We start from the raw sequence: 15,932 nt of genomic DNA, 5'->3' as shown, positions 1-15,932 counted from the left end.
TTTTCACATATTTGCCTGATTACTGATAAGGCTGATGAGTCATTCCTGATTTTTGACCCTTTGTATCTCCTCTTCTCTCTCTTTCTGGTCTGTGTCCTTTGGTCATTTTCCCACTGGGATTCTTGTATCTTTCTTATTGGTTTCTGTAATCGTCTAATGTTTTCTGGATGCCAGCCTTTGTGTGTGTTCTTTTAAAAAGACATAACTCTTTTCTTCATCTCCAGTAAACCCCTCTTGCTCCCCTCCCACCACCTCTTCTTTCTTCTGTGCTTCCACGCGCTCGGCGCCTGTTTCCTCCACAGCCTCCAGAATGCTTTAGTGCACACGCCTTTCCATGTCTGCTTTCCTCACTGGTCCCGTTTTCCAGAAGAGCACTGACTTCTCATCAGACTCTACATGCCAAGACACTGGCATGAGGTTCGCCATCACTGGGGGCTGGTCAGTGGTTATTGGCACAAAGGAACTTGAGGCCCCGGGTTGCATTTTGTAATGTGCACTCGGGGTTCACCCCTCGATGGCTCCTCTGCTCAAGATGCAGTTCAGAAAGCCTTCTGTGTCCAAGAAGTGTTGAACACAATTTCTCTGCTTCTTTGGAGAGCCAGTCTTCTCTACCACCAAGCTTAACTGCCTCCTTGGAACTTTCTCATCATTACTTTCTCAACTCTTCTGCCTTCCCAGGGAAAGCAAGGTACTTTTTGTAATGAGTGTAGAAGCTTTTTTTGCATCAAGTGCCTGATCCTCATAAGCCCGTGAGAAGGGAACTATTTTGTATCATAAAGGAGGCTTTGATGCTGGCTTTTAGCTCTCCCTCCTGACCTGGGCAGCACTGTTCCTAGCAGCAGGAGATAAACAAGCCCTTTTTCACATCAGCACTGCCATCTTACTAAGAATAGCAGCTGTTCATTGAGCGCTAACTCCATCCCAGCCTGGTGCCAAGGGCTTGCCTGCACTCTGTCGCCTAATCCTCTCAGTGTTCAGGTGGCTGAGGACCCATTATCCCTGCCCCACCTCAGGCCACTGTCCGTGTCTCCCTCTTAGGTCTTGAACCCTCAAGCTCTTCTATGCCTTAGGGCCTTTGCATATACAGTTCCTTCTAGAACACTCCATCCCTCACCCTTCCTGTGACTCATCTTTCTCATCTGTCAGGTCTCAGCTTAAATTCTACCTCCTCAGGAAACCCTTTTCCAGCCCCCCAGAATAAGTGCTCTCTCTGCATTAGGGGCTTTTACAGCCCAATGTTTTTTTTTCTTTTTCCTTTGTAGCATTCATCCATTTCATAACTGTGGGGCTTCCCCCATGGCTCAGTGGTAAAGAATCCACCTTGCAGTTCAGGAGACTTAGGAGGCAGGTTCGATCCCTGGGTTGGAAAGATCCTCTGGAGGAGGAAATGGCAACCCACTCCAGTATTCTTGCCTGGAGAATACCATGGACAGAGGAGCCTGGCGGGCTACAGTCCTTGGGGTTGCAAAGAGTCAGACAGAACTGAGCACACACGCACGCAGCGTTCATACATTTGATAACTATAGTGATTTGTTTAAACATGGTTTATGTGTGGAGGAGTGTGTCTGTGTATGTCAGGGATGGGGAAGCCATTCAAGGACTTCAAGCAGAGGAATTACAGTGGTCTCATTTTTATTGTGGGCTCATCACTGCTGTGCAGAGGATGGCTTGATGGGGTGAGCAGAGAGACACATGCCAGGTCATGGGCAGAACATCTCCTGGTGCCAGTGAGGTCTGGTTTGTCCAGAGGACTGAGAGGGTCATGAGCAGACCTGGAGATGTGGGGTCCAACCTGCAGAGACGGAGCCTTGTAGGAGAGATGAGCACACGTAGGTGATGGTATCCTGTAGTGTCAGGGTCCCATCCCGTGCCCTGGACAGAGCCCCAGCACGGAAGTTGTCAACTGATGGCCCCCTGGGCACAGTCCACCTGAGACACAGTTTGTATTTGATGGTGGCGATGAGGTTCACAGTGACAACCATAATAGTAAACCCGTGTCTGCAGATCAGAGCACACAGGCTGCCCAGCTGTAAGAGGCCGGTCTTTATCTTGGATTTTCTGGTGGCAGCGGTTGGCAGGAGCTGAGGCTGGTCCTTCGATGGGGCGGGCGCTGCCCAGGCTGCTGTGCTTCTCTCACTGCCTGTCCCCGAAGGCTTTTGAACTTATCCTCTCTGGGAGTTCAGGGCAGACTTTTTGGAGGGGATAGCTTTTCAAGTAAGCTTTGAAGAATTAAGTAGAGAAAAGAGGGAAGGGCGTTCAATCAGGGGAAAGCCTCCACACGGGTCCAGAAGCCTGAAAAATTAACAGGTTCAGGCGTGTGTTGGATCCGTTTTGTCCCAGTGCTCCAGCCCCTCAGCTGGACAGTGTGGAGGTCCAGGGACGGCTCCAGCCTTGGATGAAGTCCCAGTGAGCAAGAAGCACAGTTATGTTAGAACCCTGGGCCATGTGCTTTCTCAGCAGCTTGGATCTGCTCCTTCCTGTTATCTCCAGAATGTCTGACTTTGAAGATCTGAAAAACTAGCACTCAGGGGAGTAGAGCAGACTGAAGACAGTCAAGATCCTGAGAAGTCTATGAGTTCTTGTCAGAAAGGCCCTTAAAGCAAAACAGATCGATGGAAAGCTTCAATAATTTCCAGATAAACTGTCCTTCACCCTTTCATTTCACAATCTCTGTTATATATCTATGGTACATCAAGTCTTAACACTTCTGAGGTGAATGAGATGGGTTTCTTGCCCTCAGGGAGTTTACAGGTTAGAAGGGCAATTGGGAGATCACCCCCACCCCCAGGAAGTACTATGGAGGAGGTTCAGTCAGGGTTTCTGCAGAGGGGAGGATATATCATCTAAGATGCTTTTCACTGCAAGTGACAAAAACCCAAATTAAGCTATTTTTAATTTAAAAAGAGGATTTGTTGGCTTGTGTAGCACAGAAGTCAAGAGCTGACTTCAGGAATGGCTAGATTCAGGAATTCAGTGACATCATCAGAGGCCAATATTTTGGCCAATCATCTTCTCTTTTGCTCACTCACTCTCTTGCTTCTTATCTGTCTACTTATCTGTTTCTCTCTCCACCTGCTTTTTTTCTGAGTTGGCTGCATTTGCAGTCAGCCTCCCCTCTTGTGGCAAAGATCACACAGCTCCAGGCTTTCTCTGTATCCCCTTGGCAGCTCAGGCAGAAAGAGCCAATCTCCTTTCAGTGTTCTGGTCTTGGCACTGACACTCATTGGCCCAGTTTGAGTCCTGTGCCTATTCCAGGGTCAATAGTAATGACTGTGATTGGCCAGGTTGTGTGCTCAGTCTGGAGTCAAAGGGTGGAATTAATCCCATCCCAGCCCTGTGATCTGAGAGTGGGAAAAGGTTGATTTTTCCCCAGGGGAAGATTATAGCACTGTCACCAGGAAAGAAGGGTTTGGGGAGTGTGTAGGCGAAACAGCAGGGGGACCAGCCTGGGGCAGAAGGAACAGAGAGAGATCAGACAAGCTTCAGAACAGAGGTGAGCCCTGAAGGATGAGCAGGGTCCAGCTGTTGAGTGAGATGGGGAATTCCAGGCAAAGGAGATGGCACTTTGGAAGCCAGAGTTCCTGGAGCAGCTCCACCCCTCCAGCTTCTTGGGAAGCCGTGTGGAGGATGAACAGCAGGAGAGACTGGCCCAGAGAAATGCCCAGAGGTGTACAGACTTCTCCAGAGGAGCATCATGCATTCACTCACTCATTCAGTCAACAAATCTTTCTTGAGCACTTACTATGTGCCAGCCACTGAGGCTAAATAGGTAAGGGTCCTGCTTGCACAGAGCTTACAATTTGGGAAGAGGAGGACGTGAGGAGGGAGGGCAGATGACGTCTGCTGAAACAAACATATAGATAGTTTCTGATCTCTGAATAACACGCTAGGTCAACAGATTTAATGCTAGAACTGTCCTTGAAAACTGTCCTGGGAAAGGTTACCCAGGTCAGAGGAGGTATTAAGTTATGAACTGAGCAGTATGGAATTTCTTCAGCCTGCAAAGTAAAAAAACAATTTTTTTTTTTTTTGCACAGTGCTGCCTACCAAAGTAAAATTACCCAGCTCCCTTTGAAAGACTAGAGTAAAAATAGAGAGGTAGTAGGTTTTCAGCTAGCAGTGGACTATCATTTGGACTTGACCTTCTGCTGCTTGATGTTTGAAGCGGCTCCGTGTATGGATAATGGATCTGTAATTCGTTTTGGACAGGTGCATACATCTTTGGGGAAAGCTAGAAAAATGAGCCAGCCGGGCCACCCTGGCATCCTGCTTAATCCTCATTTCCGGCTTTTATCCTCTCCCCTTGCCCTCATTCCTCCTCTTACAGTGGGGAATCCCCGCAGAAAGTGCAGACTGGAGTTTCACACAGGCGTTCTTCAAATCAGAGCATCAAATAAGGGACGGTTTTGCTATCTGGAGACTTCCTCTCAGTGCTCAGACAGATCTGGAGAGCTGTAAATCATGTCCCTCAGCATTGCTTTGGGGGCTGTCGCAGACACCTCGAGTGCATTGATTTTTGTAAATAACGGGGCATTACTGTTTTCCCTCTTCCTTAGATTAGGCATCACTGCTGTGCTCCAGCTGGCTGATGGTGTGCCAGTGATACTGGTAATGGGACAGGACAAAAGATGGCTGCGTTGTTTCAGATTCTCAAACAGGGTGGGAAGTTACTGCCTCCCATGCATGTGTGCTCAGTCGTGTCTGACTCTTTGCAACTCCATGGACTGTAGTCCTCCAGATTCCTCTGTTCATGGGATTTTCCAAGAAAGAACTCTGGAGTGAGTTGCCGTTTCTTCCTCCAGGGGATCTCCCCAACCTAGGGGTTGGACCCAAGTCTCTTTTGTCTCCTGCATTGGCAGGTGTTTTGTTTACCACTGCACCCCCAGGAAGCCTCATTACCTCCCAGGGGTCTACGTTTAGTCCACATTGCCTGATGCTGGTCAGCACCATGGAGAGTTCCACCACTGTTGTCAGTTACCTGATGGTTTCCCACTCTGGATGTATATCTGAGTCATTAGGTTTAAACACATTCAGATACTCAGACCACACCTCAGACCTACTGAATTAGAATCTGTAAGGGTGAAGCCCGAAAATCTATTTTTTAAATGCTTGGAAAGTGTTGACACAGCTGGTCTGCAGATCAGAGATGGGAGCCACTGGCCAAAGGCCGAGGAAGAGGAAACAGGTTGCTCGAGGTCACATGATGAGGTGTTCAGAGAGCCGGGACTGGAACATCTGGTGAGTCCACTTCTCCTTATGGTCTCAGCAGGCTCCCTTACTCTCAACCTTGTGCTTCTGGGCCATGGTCTCCAGCCAAAATCCAGTTTAAGATTAATGATATCAAATAGGACCTCAAAGGATGATTTCAGATTGTGTCCTATCCTTTCTAAAGATCTCACCACTTAAAGTGTGTTTCTTGCACCATCAGTGTCACCTCACCTGATCGCCTGTTAGAAATGTGGAAACTCAGCTCCATCCCCCCTCCCCCCCCAGGTTCCAGTTGAATCAGAATCTTTGTGTTTTAAGAGGCTTGCCAGGTGAGTTTGAGAAGCAGTGTCCAAGGCTTTTGTTGTTCACTGTCTGACCTGGATCCTTCCAGCAGGGCTCTTCCTCACTCCTCCTTGTTCCCCTCTAGGGGCTAAATTGCTGCTTGAGATCTCAGGTGGTCAGACTCTGAGTCATACCTGTTGGTGGTCAGAGTAACCATGTTAAATCAGTACATCGGGATGTGTCCATGTCCAGTCTCGACCTCCTAGGTTGAAACAGGAAGTTCCCTGGAAACAGGCTGGCTCAGTCCTCGTTGCTTTTTCTTCTTCCCATATGATTACCCTTTGTATTCATTAAGCAGTTGTGTTGTGTTTTGTTTTGTTTTTTAGCAGTTGTGTTTTAAGTCAATAGGGAAAGAAAGATGTGGTCCCTGCTCTGGGGGCACTTGTAGATCAGCAGACAGACATTAACAAGCAAACCTATAAAGGTACTTTCAAGTACTTTTATGAGCTCTTACGTAGGAACAGCACAGAGAGCTATAATGAAGAGGGTCTCATCTAGTCAAGGGGTCCAGGCACCCACATTTAAACTGAAATACAGGAGTTGTGTAGCAGTTAGCCAGAACCCAGAAAGCCTGCTCCAGGCAGAGGCAGCGGCAAACGCAGGCCTGCAGGCAACTCTGCACCAGGTCCTGGGTCAGAGGCTCTTCTCCTCTCGGCTCATGCGGCATTTCCTCTCTTTGGGATGGAAAGCTCCTAGTTCCTGGTTAAAACTTAGGGTCAGAAATGAAGACATTATTTGTCATTAAAAAAATAAAATAAAACAGTGAACAAGAGACGACAGCAGCCATACTAATCTTACTTTTCCAAACTAGTAGCTTTCAGAATATTATATAAGCAATTTTTACAGTTTTAATTTAAGATTACAATCATTTTTTATTCTACCACACTGGAAAATATTTGTGAAAATAAATGATGCATAGATCCAGGAAAATTTCTTAAAAACTGAACTGCTGCACAACATATCAGCGTGAGAATACTATATGCCAGTAATATAAAGGTGCATTTAAATACATTCCATCGATATGTTTCATAAATCATAAATACATGTCACCTACTTACTGTTTAGTGTCTGTGTTGTCTCCAGGCTCAGGACTGCCTGACCCAGGCTGAAAATGTGTTCCTTATCGACGTGCAAGGTTTGGAACCAAGGCCTCAAATTCTAAATCAAGTCTGTCTTCAGCCTCTGGGTGTTTATCTCCCTTAGGTCTCTGGGGCTGGTGGGTGTAAGAGGCGGTGGAGGAGAGCGTGGCTCTGGGGTCCCCTGAGTTTGAACTTGAGTCTGAACCCTGATAACAGTGTAAACCAGCCCATCACCTTGCTGTGCCTTGGTATCCTCAAACATTGGCATCTTCTTCTCAAGGTTGCTACAAGGATTAAGAGCAGGTAACCAGAACACGCTTGGCCCACAGTGAGAGCTCGGAAGCTGCTGGTGGTGGCCGGTGCTCAGCCATCTCCTGGGTTGTCTGGCCACAATCTCTTAACATCATTCCGCCACCTCCTCACTCCCCACCCCTCCCCATGGTGGGCAGGGCACCATCCCCAGCCCACTGTACCAACGGGGACTCTGGCTCAGACACTGCTCCGGGGTTTGCCCTGATCTAGCCCAGGAGTTTTTACCCTGAGGTCTGAGGATAAAATCCAGGCCATCAATGAACAAGGATCACAGCTTTATTTTCACTGACACATAAAGTTAGGCTACAAACCATAACAGTAGTTGTATCATCTGTGACTTTGTCCCCAGTAGAAATCAAGTGTATTATCCAGTCACATGACAGTTGTTGCAGATGGCTCTCTGTCCTAAAGCGCATCACCACTTTAAAGGTAGTGATCAGACCTGCCACTCCGTCTTGTTATTTATGCCCCAGCAAAGAAACACCTGGATTTCCCAGGTGGCTCAGTGGTAAAGAATCCATCTTCCAATGCAGGAGCCGAGGGTTCAATCCCTGGGTCTGGAAGATCCCCTGGAGAGGGAAATGGCAGCCCACTCCAGTATTCTTGCCTGGAGAATCCATGGACAGAGGAGCCTGGCGGACCACAGTCCATGGAGTTGCAAAGAGTCCCACGTGACTTAGCAACTAAACAACAGAGACGCCTGCACTGCTTATCCCAAATGTGACAGCTGTGCTTAAAATGTATGTGCTTCTCTTTTGAATTCTGTGTATCTTGGTTCATGAATTTCAAAGCATAGTTCTGACAAGGGGATGGCAGGACTTCCCCCAAGGCCTCACAGAGAGCCTTGCCAGTGTCCCCCTCACGTCCCCAGGGTCTCTCTCTCTCTGCCAGCCCCGTTTCTCCCAGTCCTGGTGGAGGGCCACCCTGCTCCTCTGCTGTTTTCAGCAGCCTCACTCTTTCCAGGCTCTTCCCCCATCCCTTCCCAACCAAGTTCCTTTTTTGTACAAGCAGGTGCGGCTAAATAATTAATAGGGTGGGAAAACTTGTTGGAAATAGTACAGCTCATGTTTATTTTTAAGCAGCTGAGTTATAGAGCCCTGCTGCAGGTGCAGTGCAGGTGGGGAAAGCGTCTTTGGCTAAAAAGAGGCGCTATGAGGTTGACGGGGGCTGCTGCGTGCAGAAGGCAGAGAATTTTTGGATAGGCCTGGGCCCTGAGAGAGTTGGGGGGTTTGGGGACAGGTTGGGGCTCCAGCATGAGAAACCCAGGGAAGGAGTGACCGGAGCAGTGAGTGCAGGGTGCCCAGGAAGAACCACAGGTGCAGTGAGGAAGTAAGCAGAGACCCTCCCAGATTGGAAAAGGCACAAGAGGAATTTGGTTTATGTGGTTGGAGAGAGCAGGAATGGATCACAACTTCAGACATCGCTGGTCCAGGGCTCAGAACCATCAGAACTGGTCTCTCTCTCTCCCTCCTTCCCTCTCTCCCTTGCTTTCTCTGTGCTGGCTTCTTCCTTGACAGGTGTTGTCCAAGACAGACCTGCTGGCAGTTTTTAGCCGTCTGTCATCCTGACAGCAATCCCAGAAGAAAGAGCTTCTTTTCCAGCAGTTCCAGCAAAAATTCTGAAATTAAATTTCATTAGTCTGTCTGGATGATGTGCTCATTCGTTTTTTAGGATAGCTTTAATCTTCTTCTTTTGTCTACAGGTTTGCCTGTTCTGGAAATATTATCATATAAATGGAGTCATATGCTATATAGTCTTTTGTGACTTCACAGAAGAATGTTTTCAGGGTTCATCTGTGTTATGTATCTGCACTGCATTCTTTTTTTTTAATGTATTTATTCATTTCATTTATTTGGCTGTGTTGGGTCTCAGTTGCAGCCACGGGATCCTCATTGCATCATGCAGGGTCTTTCACTGCGGTGAGCAGGCTTCAGTGGTTGCAGCAGGCAGGCTGTTTAGTTGTGGCTTGAGGGCTTGGTTGCTGTGGGGCAGGTGGGATCTTAGTTCCCCGATCCCGCATCTCCTGAATTTTAAGGCGGATTCTTAACTGCTGGACCAACAGGGAAGTCCTACCTCATTCCTTTTTCCTGCCAAATACTGTTCCATTATGTAGATATACCACATCCTGTGTATCAATGCAATGGTTGATAGATACTTGGCTTTCCACTTTCTGGCTATGATGAATAATTCTACTATGGACAAAGCTGAGCTGGGCATATATTTTCCTTTCTCTTTCGTTTCATATTCTTGTTTCATTTCATTCCACCCAGGAGTGGAATTGGTAGATCAGATGGTGATTCTGTATTTCACACCTTGAAGAACCGTTTGTTTTCCAAAGTGATGCACCATTCTATATTCGCATCAGCAGTGTATCAGGGATCTGATTTCTCCAGTCTTACCAACACTTACCATTATTTGTTTTTTTTTTTTAAATACACCATGATGGGTATGAAGTGATATCACATTGTGGTTTAATTTGTGTTTCCCTGATGACTAATGATAATGAGCATTTTTTTTCATGTCCTTATCTTTGTATCTCTTCTTTGGAGAAATACCTATTCAGATGCTTAGCATTTTAAAGTTGGGTTGTCTTTTTATTGTTAAGTTGCAGTAGATCTTTATGTGTTTTAGATATAAATCCCTTATCAGATAGATGATTTACAAATATCTTCTTTCATTCAGAGTCACCTTTTCACTTTCTTGATGATGTCCTTTCCAGAAAACAAGTTCTTAATTATGACGAAATCCAATATGCTTATTCTTTCTTTTGTTCCATATGCTTTTTGATGTATATAAGAAAGCTTTGCCTAACCACACAAAGCTTTATTCCCGATTTCTTCTAGCGGTTTTATAGTTTTAGTGCTTACATTTAATTTTGTGATTCATTTGGAGATAATTTATGTGGTTTAAAGAAATGGTCTAATTTCAGATGGGAAACAATGGAAACAGTGACAGACTGTTTTCTTTGTTGTTGTTCAGTCGGTCAGTTGTGTCTGACTCTTTGCAGCCCCATGGACTGCAGCACACCAGGCTACCCTGTCCTTCACTATCTCCTGGAACTTGCACAAACTCATGTCCTTTGAGTCAGTGATGCCATCCTGGTTGAATGGCATCTCATTCTCTCTTGTCTCCATCTTCTCCTGCCTTCTGCCTTTTCCCAGCATCCCATCTTTTCCAGTGAGTCAGTTCTTCGCATCAGATGGCCAAAGTATTGGAGTTTCAGCTTCGGCATCAGTCCTTCCAATGAATGTTCAGGACTGATTTCCTTTAGAATGGACTGGTTGGATCTCCTTGCAGTCCAAGGGACTCTCAAGAGTCTTCTCCAACACCACAGTTCAAAAGCATCAATTCTTCGCTGCTCAGCCTTCTCTATGGTCCAACTCTCACATCCATACACGACTGCTAGAAAAGCCATAGCTTTGACTATACAGACCTTTGTCAGGAAAGTAACATCTCTGCTTTTTAATATGCTTTCTAGATTTGTATTAGTTTTTCTTCCAGGGAGCAAGTGTCTTTTAATTTATTTAAAATTTAAACATATTTAATTTATTTTCTTGGGCGCCAAAATCACTGTGGATGATGACTGCAGCCATGAAATTAAAAAATTGCAAGGAGATCAAACCAGTCAATCCTAAAGGAAATCAACCCTGAATATTCATTGAAAGGACTGATGCGGAAGCACCAATACCCTGGCCACCTGATGAGAAGAGCTGACTCATTGGAAAAGACCCTGATGCTGGGAAAGATGAAAGCAACAGGAGAAGGGGGTGGCAGAGGATGAGACGGCAAGATAGCATCACCCACTCAATGGATATGAGTTTGAGCAAGCTCTGGGAGATGATGAACAGGATAGCCTGGTGTGCTGCAGTTCATGGGGTGGCCAAGAGTCGGACACAACTGAGCAACTGAAGAACAGCAACAAATTTCATTCTGTGCTGTGGGTATCCAGCTGTCCTAGTACCATTTGCTGAAAAGATAGCCCATTCCCCCATGCCGTTGTCTGGTCATCCTTGTGGAAAATCAATTGACTGGAAATGTGAGAGTTCATTTCTGGACTTTCAGCTTTTCCCCATTGATCTAAATACCTGTCCTCGTGGCAGTACCATTCTGCCTTCATTACTGTAGCTTTTGTGTTAAGTTTTGGAATGGAGAAGTCAATCCTCCAGCTTTGCTCTTCTTGTTCAAGAGAGTTTGGCCCTTCTGGGTCCCTCACCGTCTATGTGAATTATTTATTTACTTATGGGGCCGTGCCAAGTCTTAGTTGTGGCGCATGGGGTCTTCAGCTGCAGCACGTGGGATCTAGGTCTCAGACAGGGATCAAACTTGGGCTCCCTGCAGTGGGAGCACGGAGTCTTAGCCTCTGGACCACCAGGGAAGTCCCTCCATATGAATTGTAGGGTAAGCTTGTCAATTCTGTAAAAAAAAAAAAAAAAAAAAAAAGCAACTGGAATTTTCGTAAGAAATTTTGTTGGATCCATAGATCAATGTCAGGACTCATCATCGTTATAATAGTAAGCCTTCCTTTTTATGAACATGGGCTGTTTTTCATTTATTTAGGTCTTCTTTGGTGTCTCTCAACAATGTTTTGTAGTTTTTGGAGTGCACGTCTTGTGTTTCTTTTGTTTCTGTGCTCATTCTTTTTTTTTTTTTTTTTCCTGGTTTAGATTTTTTATTTTATTTTATTTTATTTTTAAACTTTACAATATTGTATTAGTTTTGCCAAATATCGAAATGAATCCGCCACAGGTATACCTGTGTTCCCCATCCTGAACCCTCCCCATACCCTTCCTCTGGGTCGTCCCAGTGCACCAGCCCCAAGCATCCAGTATCGTGCATGGAACCTGGACTGGCGACTCGTTTCATATATGATATTATACATGTTTCAATGCCATTCTCCCAAATCTCCCCACCCTCTCCCTCTCCCACAGAGTCCATAAGACTGATCTATACATCAGTGTCTCTTGCTGTCTCGTACACAGGGTTATTGTTACCATCTTTCTAAATTCCATATATATGCGTTAGTATACTGTATTGGTGTTTTTCTTTCTGGCTTACTTCACTCTGTATAATAGGTTCCAGTTTCATCCATCTCATTAGAACTGATTCAAATGTATTCTTTTTAATGGCTGAGTAATACTCCATTGTGTATATGTACCACAGCTTTCTTATCCATTCATCTGCTGATGGGCATCTACGTTGCTTCCATGTCCTGGCTATTATAAACAGTGCTGCAATGAACATTGGGGTACACGTGTCTCTTTCCCTTCTGGTTTCCTCAGTGTGTATGCCCAGCAGTGGGATTGCTGAATCATAAGGCAGTTCTATTTCCAGTTTTTTAAGGAATCTCCACACTGTTCTCCATAGTGGCTGCACTAGTTTGCATTCCCACCAACAGTATAAGATAGTTCCCTTTTCTCCACACCCTCTCCAGCATTTATTGCTTGTAGACTTTTGTATCGCAGCCATTCTGACTGGTGTGAAATGGTACGTCAGTGTCTGTGACTAGAGGGAACTTGCAGTTGCTGGACCTGTCTCATGTGAGCCTGCTTCTGTGGCTGGAGGGGTGGGTGATGAGGGCAGCCCTTCCCTGCCTCTGAACTGAAAGTGAGGAACAGGAGATCTTTGAAAGGATTATTTTAGTCTTCTTAACAGAGCCATGGAGGGGATGGTTGCTGGACAGGCAAAAGTAAGAAAGGAGAAAAGAAGAAAAATTACCTATTATAAATTCTTACAATCTCAGCCTCAGTAAAGCCATCTAAAGGATATAGAGGCAGTGGAGCCAGGATTTCAAAGGCCATTGTCCACTTGATTACCCCAGGGAAGAAGAGATGAAAAGAAATCTCTGAAATCCAGGGCATCTTAGCATACAAAGGGTTTTTTTTTTTTTTTTTTTGAATATTATGTTTATCAAAAGCTTAAGACACAGTGGAAAAGACCCTGATGTTGGGAAAGATTGAGGGCAGGAGGAGACAAGGGAGACCGAGGATGAGATGGTTGGATGGCATCACCGACTTGGTGGACCTGAGTTTGAGCAAGCTCTAAGAGATAGTGAAGGACAGGGAAGCCTGGCGTGCTGCAGTCCATGGGGTTGCAAAGAGTCAGACACAACTGAGCGACTGAACAACAAAAGACATCAAGGCTTCATCAAGGGCTTCAGACAAAGCTGGTTTAAGAGCCTCAACTCTGGTCAGTGAACGGTAGTACTGAAGAGTTAGCTGGGGAGATGAGGGTCTCCTGCCTGGAAAACTTATACTAAGCACACCTCCATCCCTGACATCGCACCAAATCCAGCCAAAACCCACTCATCGCTCCGGTCTCTTTCCTGAGGCTGATCATCACAACACATGTTAAGTTCCTTCTAATCATCCCTCGGACACCCCACTCCAGTACTCTTGCTTGGAAAATCCCATGGACGGAGGAGCTGGAAGGCTGCAGTCCATGGGGTCGCTAAGGGTCGGACACGACTGAGCGACTTCACTTTCACTTTTCACTTTCCTGCATTGGAGAAGGAAATGGCAACCCACTCCAGTGTTCTTGCTTGGAGAATCCCAGGGACGGGGGATTCTCCCTGTGGGCTGCCGTCTATGGGGTCGCACAGAGTCGGACACGACTGAAGTGACTTAGCATAGCATAGCATTTTTTTAGTGCATGAAGACCGTATTTTGTGTACTTATCAGCCAGTGGGGATAATTACTATGCTGAACCCGTAGGTTATTTGTGAGAATTAAATGGCACAACGAGGAATATGACAATGGTCTCAGCTGACGCAGACTGAGTGCTTACTTTGTGCCGGGGCTGCAACTCCTACTATCATCATCCCTCTCGGAGATGATAAAGCTGAAGTAACTGTTCCAGGGCCACAGATCTAGTACATGGTAGGGCTGGGCTTCAAACCCAGGTGGTCTAACCAGCTTAGGTTCTTCACCACCAATTCAAAGCGCTGGTACAGGGCGTGGCACAGAGCAGCAAACCCTCAGTTTATGCTGGATTCTGTGTGTGTCAGAGGAGGAATGTCTTTACTCCTGTGCGGAGTTGCTGGCATCTGTGCACTGGCCCCGCGGTCCCAGGGCTGGACACCGGTGACCAGGGTAGAACAGAGGCCTCTAGCTCATCCCTTTCTCCACACGTTAGTTGGGGCAGAACTCGCTGCTGCCACAGATTTAAACCCCGCGCTCTCAGTTTGTTCCCTGTTGGTCATTCATATATATGACTCTCTGGGAAGATCCCCTGGAGGAGGAAATGGCAACACACTCCAGTATTCTTACCTGCAGTATTCCATGGACAGAGGAGCCGGGGCTGGGGTGGGGGGGTGGCGTGAGGAGGGGAGGGGGCGGAGGGCTACAGTCCACAGGGTCACAGAGAATCGGACATGACTCAGTGACGCAGCATGAGCACCTTGACTCCTGGCAGAATCAGTTTCTCCTTTTATCATGTCTCCTTAGCTCTAAAATCCTAAGCCATTTTTTTACATCACGTCTTTATTTATTTTATTTGACCACACCACAGGTCACGTGAGATCTTAGTTGCCTGACCTGCATTTAAACCCCTATCCCCGACAGTGGAAGCGCTGAGTCTTAACCACTAGACCACCAGGGATGTCCCCCTTGTTGGTCTTAGTATCTGATATTTGTGGTCAGGAGTGCCCCCCACCCAGAGTATGAGGATCAGACCCAGTAATATATGAAAACTGTTCAACCTTGAGCCCAGCAGGGAGTGCGCTCTCAGTCCATGGCTGCTCTTGTTATCACCAGCATCACCATCCACATCACCCTCAACAGACAGAGGGGGCGCTGCTTGTTGAATCAGAGCCTCCCCTCGTTCCCCGGGTGCAGCCCCGACTCGAGACACTTCCGGGGAACCCTGCAGGAACCTCCTTTGAAGACCCCCGAACTCCACAAGACTTCAGAATGCCCTTTGGTTCCCAGGGGCTCTGAGTCGAGGAGCCTGGATTAAATCTTGGGTGCCAGGCAGGTCTGTGCTTCAGTGGCCCCCATCTGTGGGGTAGGGTAGGCCACAGCTGTTCTGCCATGAGCAGGTCATCTGAGGCTGGAAGGGAGAAGGACAGAGCACATCTTGAAGGAGCGTTCAAGAGGAAAAAGGAGGAGGGGAAAGGAATGGCCCCCAGGTCACCGCAGCTCTCCCTGCAGAGAGGCATGGGGGAGACACGCCAGCCCTGAGCCGCCCCCGCCCGGAACTGGCAGGGCCCACTCGCGTCCGCTGCCTGTTGGCCAGAACTTGTCCTGGCGCCCCGCCTCCCTCCAGAGGTGACTGAGGAATGTGGACCCTGTGGATATTTTGTGAGCACCAGCTTTCTGTGCTGTACCCTTAGTCACCCCTGGATCCCAACTCCTGGCCCCGCGCCTCGCATGTCATGTTGATTGAGTCACGGCACGATGACAGCACCCACTCGCCTTTTACAGACACAGAAACTAAGACCCCGAGTCGGGGCATGTCTTGACTTGCAGTTCCTTATTTGACCCTGACTTTATTTTTCAGTTCGTTCAGTTCAGTCGCTTAGTCGTGTCCAACCCTTTCTGACCCCATGAACTGCAGCACGCCAGGCCTCCCTGTCCATCACCAACTCCCAGAGTTCACCCAAACTCATGTGCATCGAGTCGGTGATGCCATCCAACCATCTCATCCTCTATCATCCCCTTCTCCTCCTTCCCCCAATCCCTCCCAGCATCAGGGTCTTTTCCAATGAGTCAGCTCTTTGCGTGAGGTGGCCAAAGTACTGGAGTTTCAGCTTCAGCATCAGTCCTTCCAATGAATACCCAGGACTGGTCTCCTTCAGAATGGACTGGTTGGATCTCCTTGCAGTCCAAGGGACCCGCAAGAGTCTTCTCCAGCACCAGAGTTCAAAAGCATCAATTCTAAGGCACTCAGCTTTCTTCACAGTCCAACTCTCACATCCATACGTGACCACTGGGAAAACCATAGCCTTGACTAGACAGACCTTTGTTGGCAAAGTAATATGTCTCCTTTTTAATA

The 15,932-nt window shown here is 47.1% G+C and overlaps 1 protein-coding gene across 4 annotated transcripts in view; it reads left to right on the top strand.

The window, feature by feature from the left end:
* Positions 1-15,932, top strand: part of SNX29 (sorting nexin 29) — a 591,305-nt gene that overhangs the window by 498,440 nt on the left and 76,933 nt on the right. The gene's annotated exons all lie outside the window — the stretch shown is intronic.

Source organism: Bos grunniens, chromosome 25 (assembly GCF_055505025.1).
Source record: "Bos grunniens cultivar Pamir isolate PY7600 chromosome 25, Bosgru_T2T1.0, whole genome shotgun sequence".
NCBI classification, from domain to species: domain Eukaryota; kingdom Metazoa; phylum Chordata; class Mammalia; order Artiodactyla; family Bovidae; genus Bos; species Bos grunniens.
The sequence above is the reverse complement of the archived record's forward strand: the minus strand, read 5'-3'. Positions and strand labels throughout refer to the sequence as shown.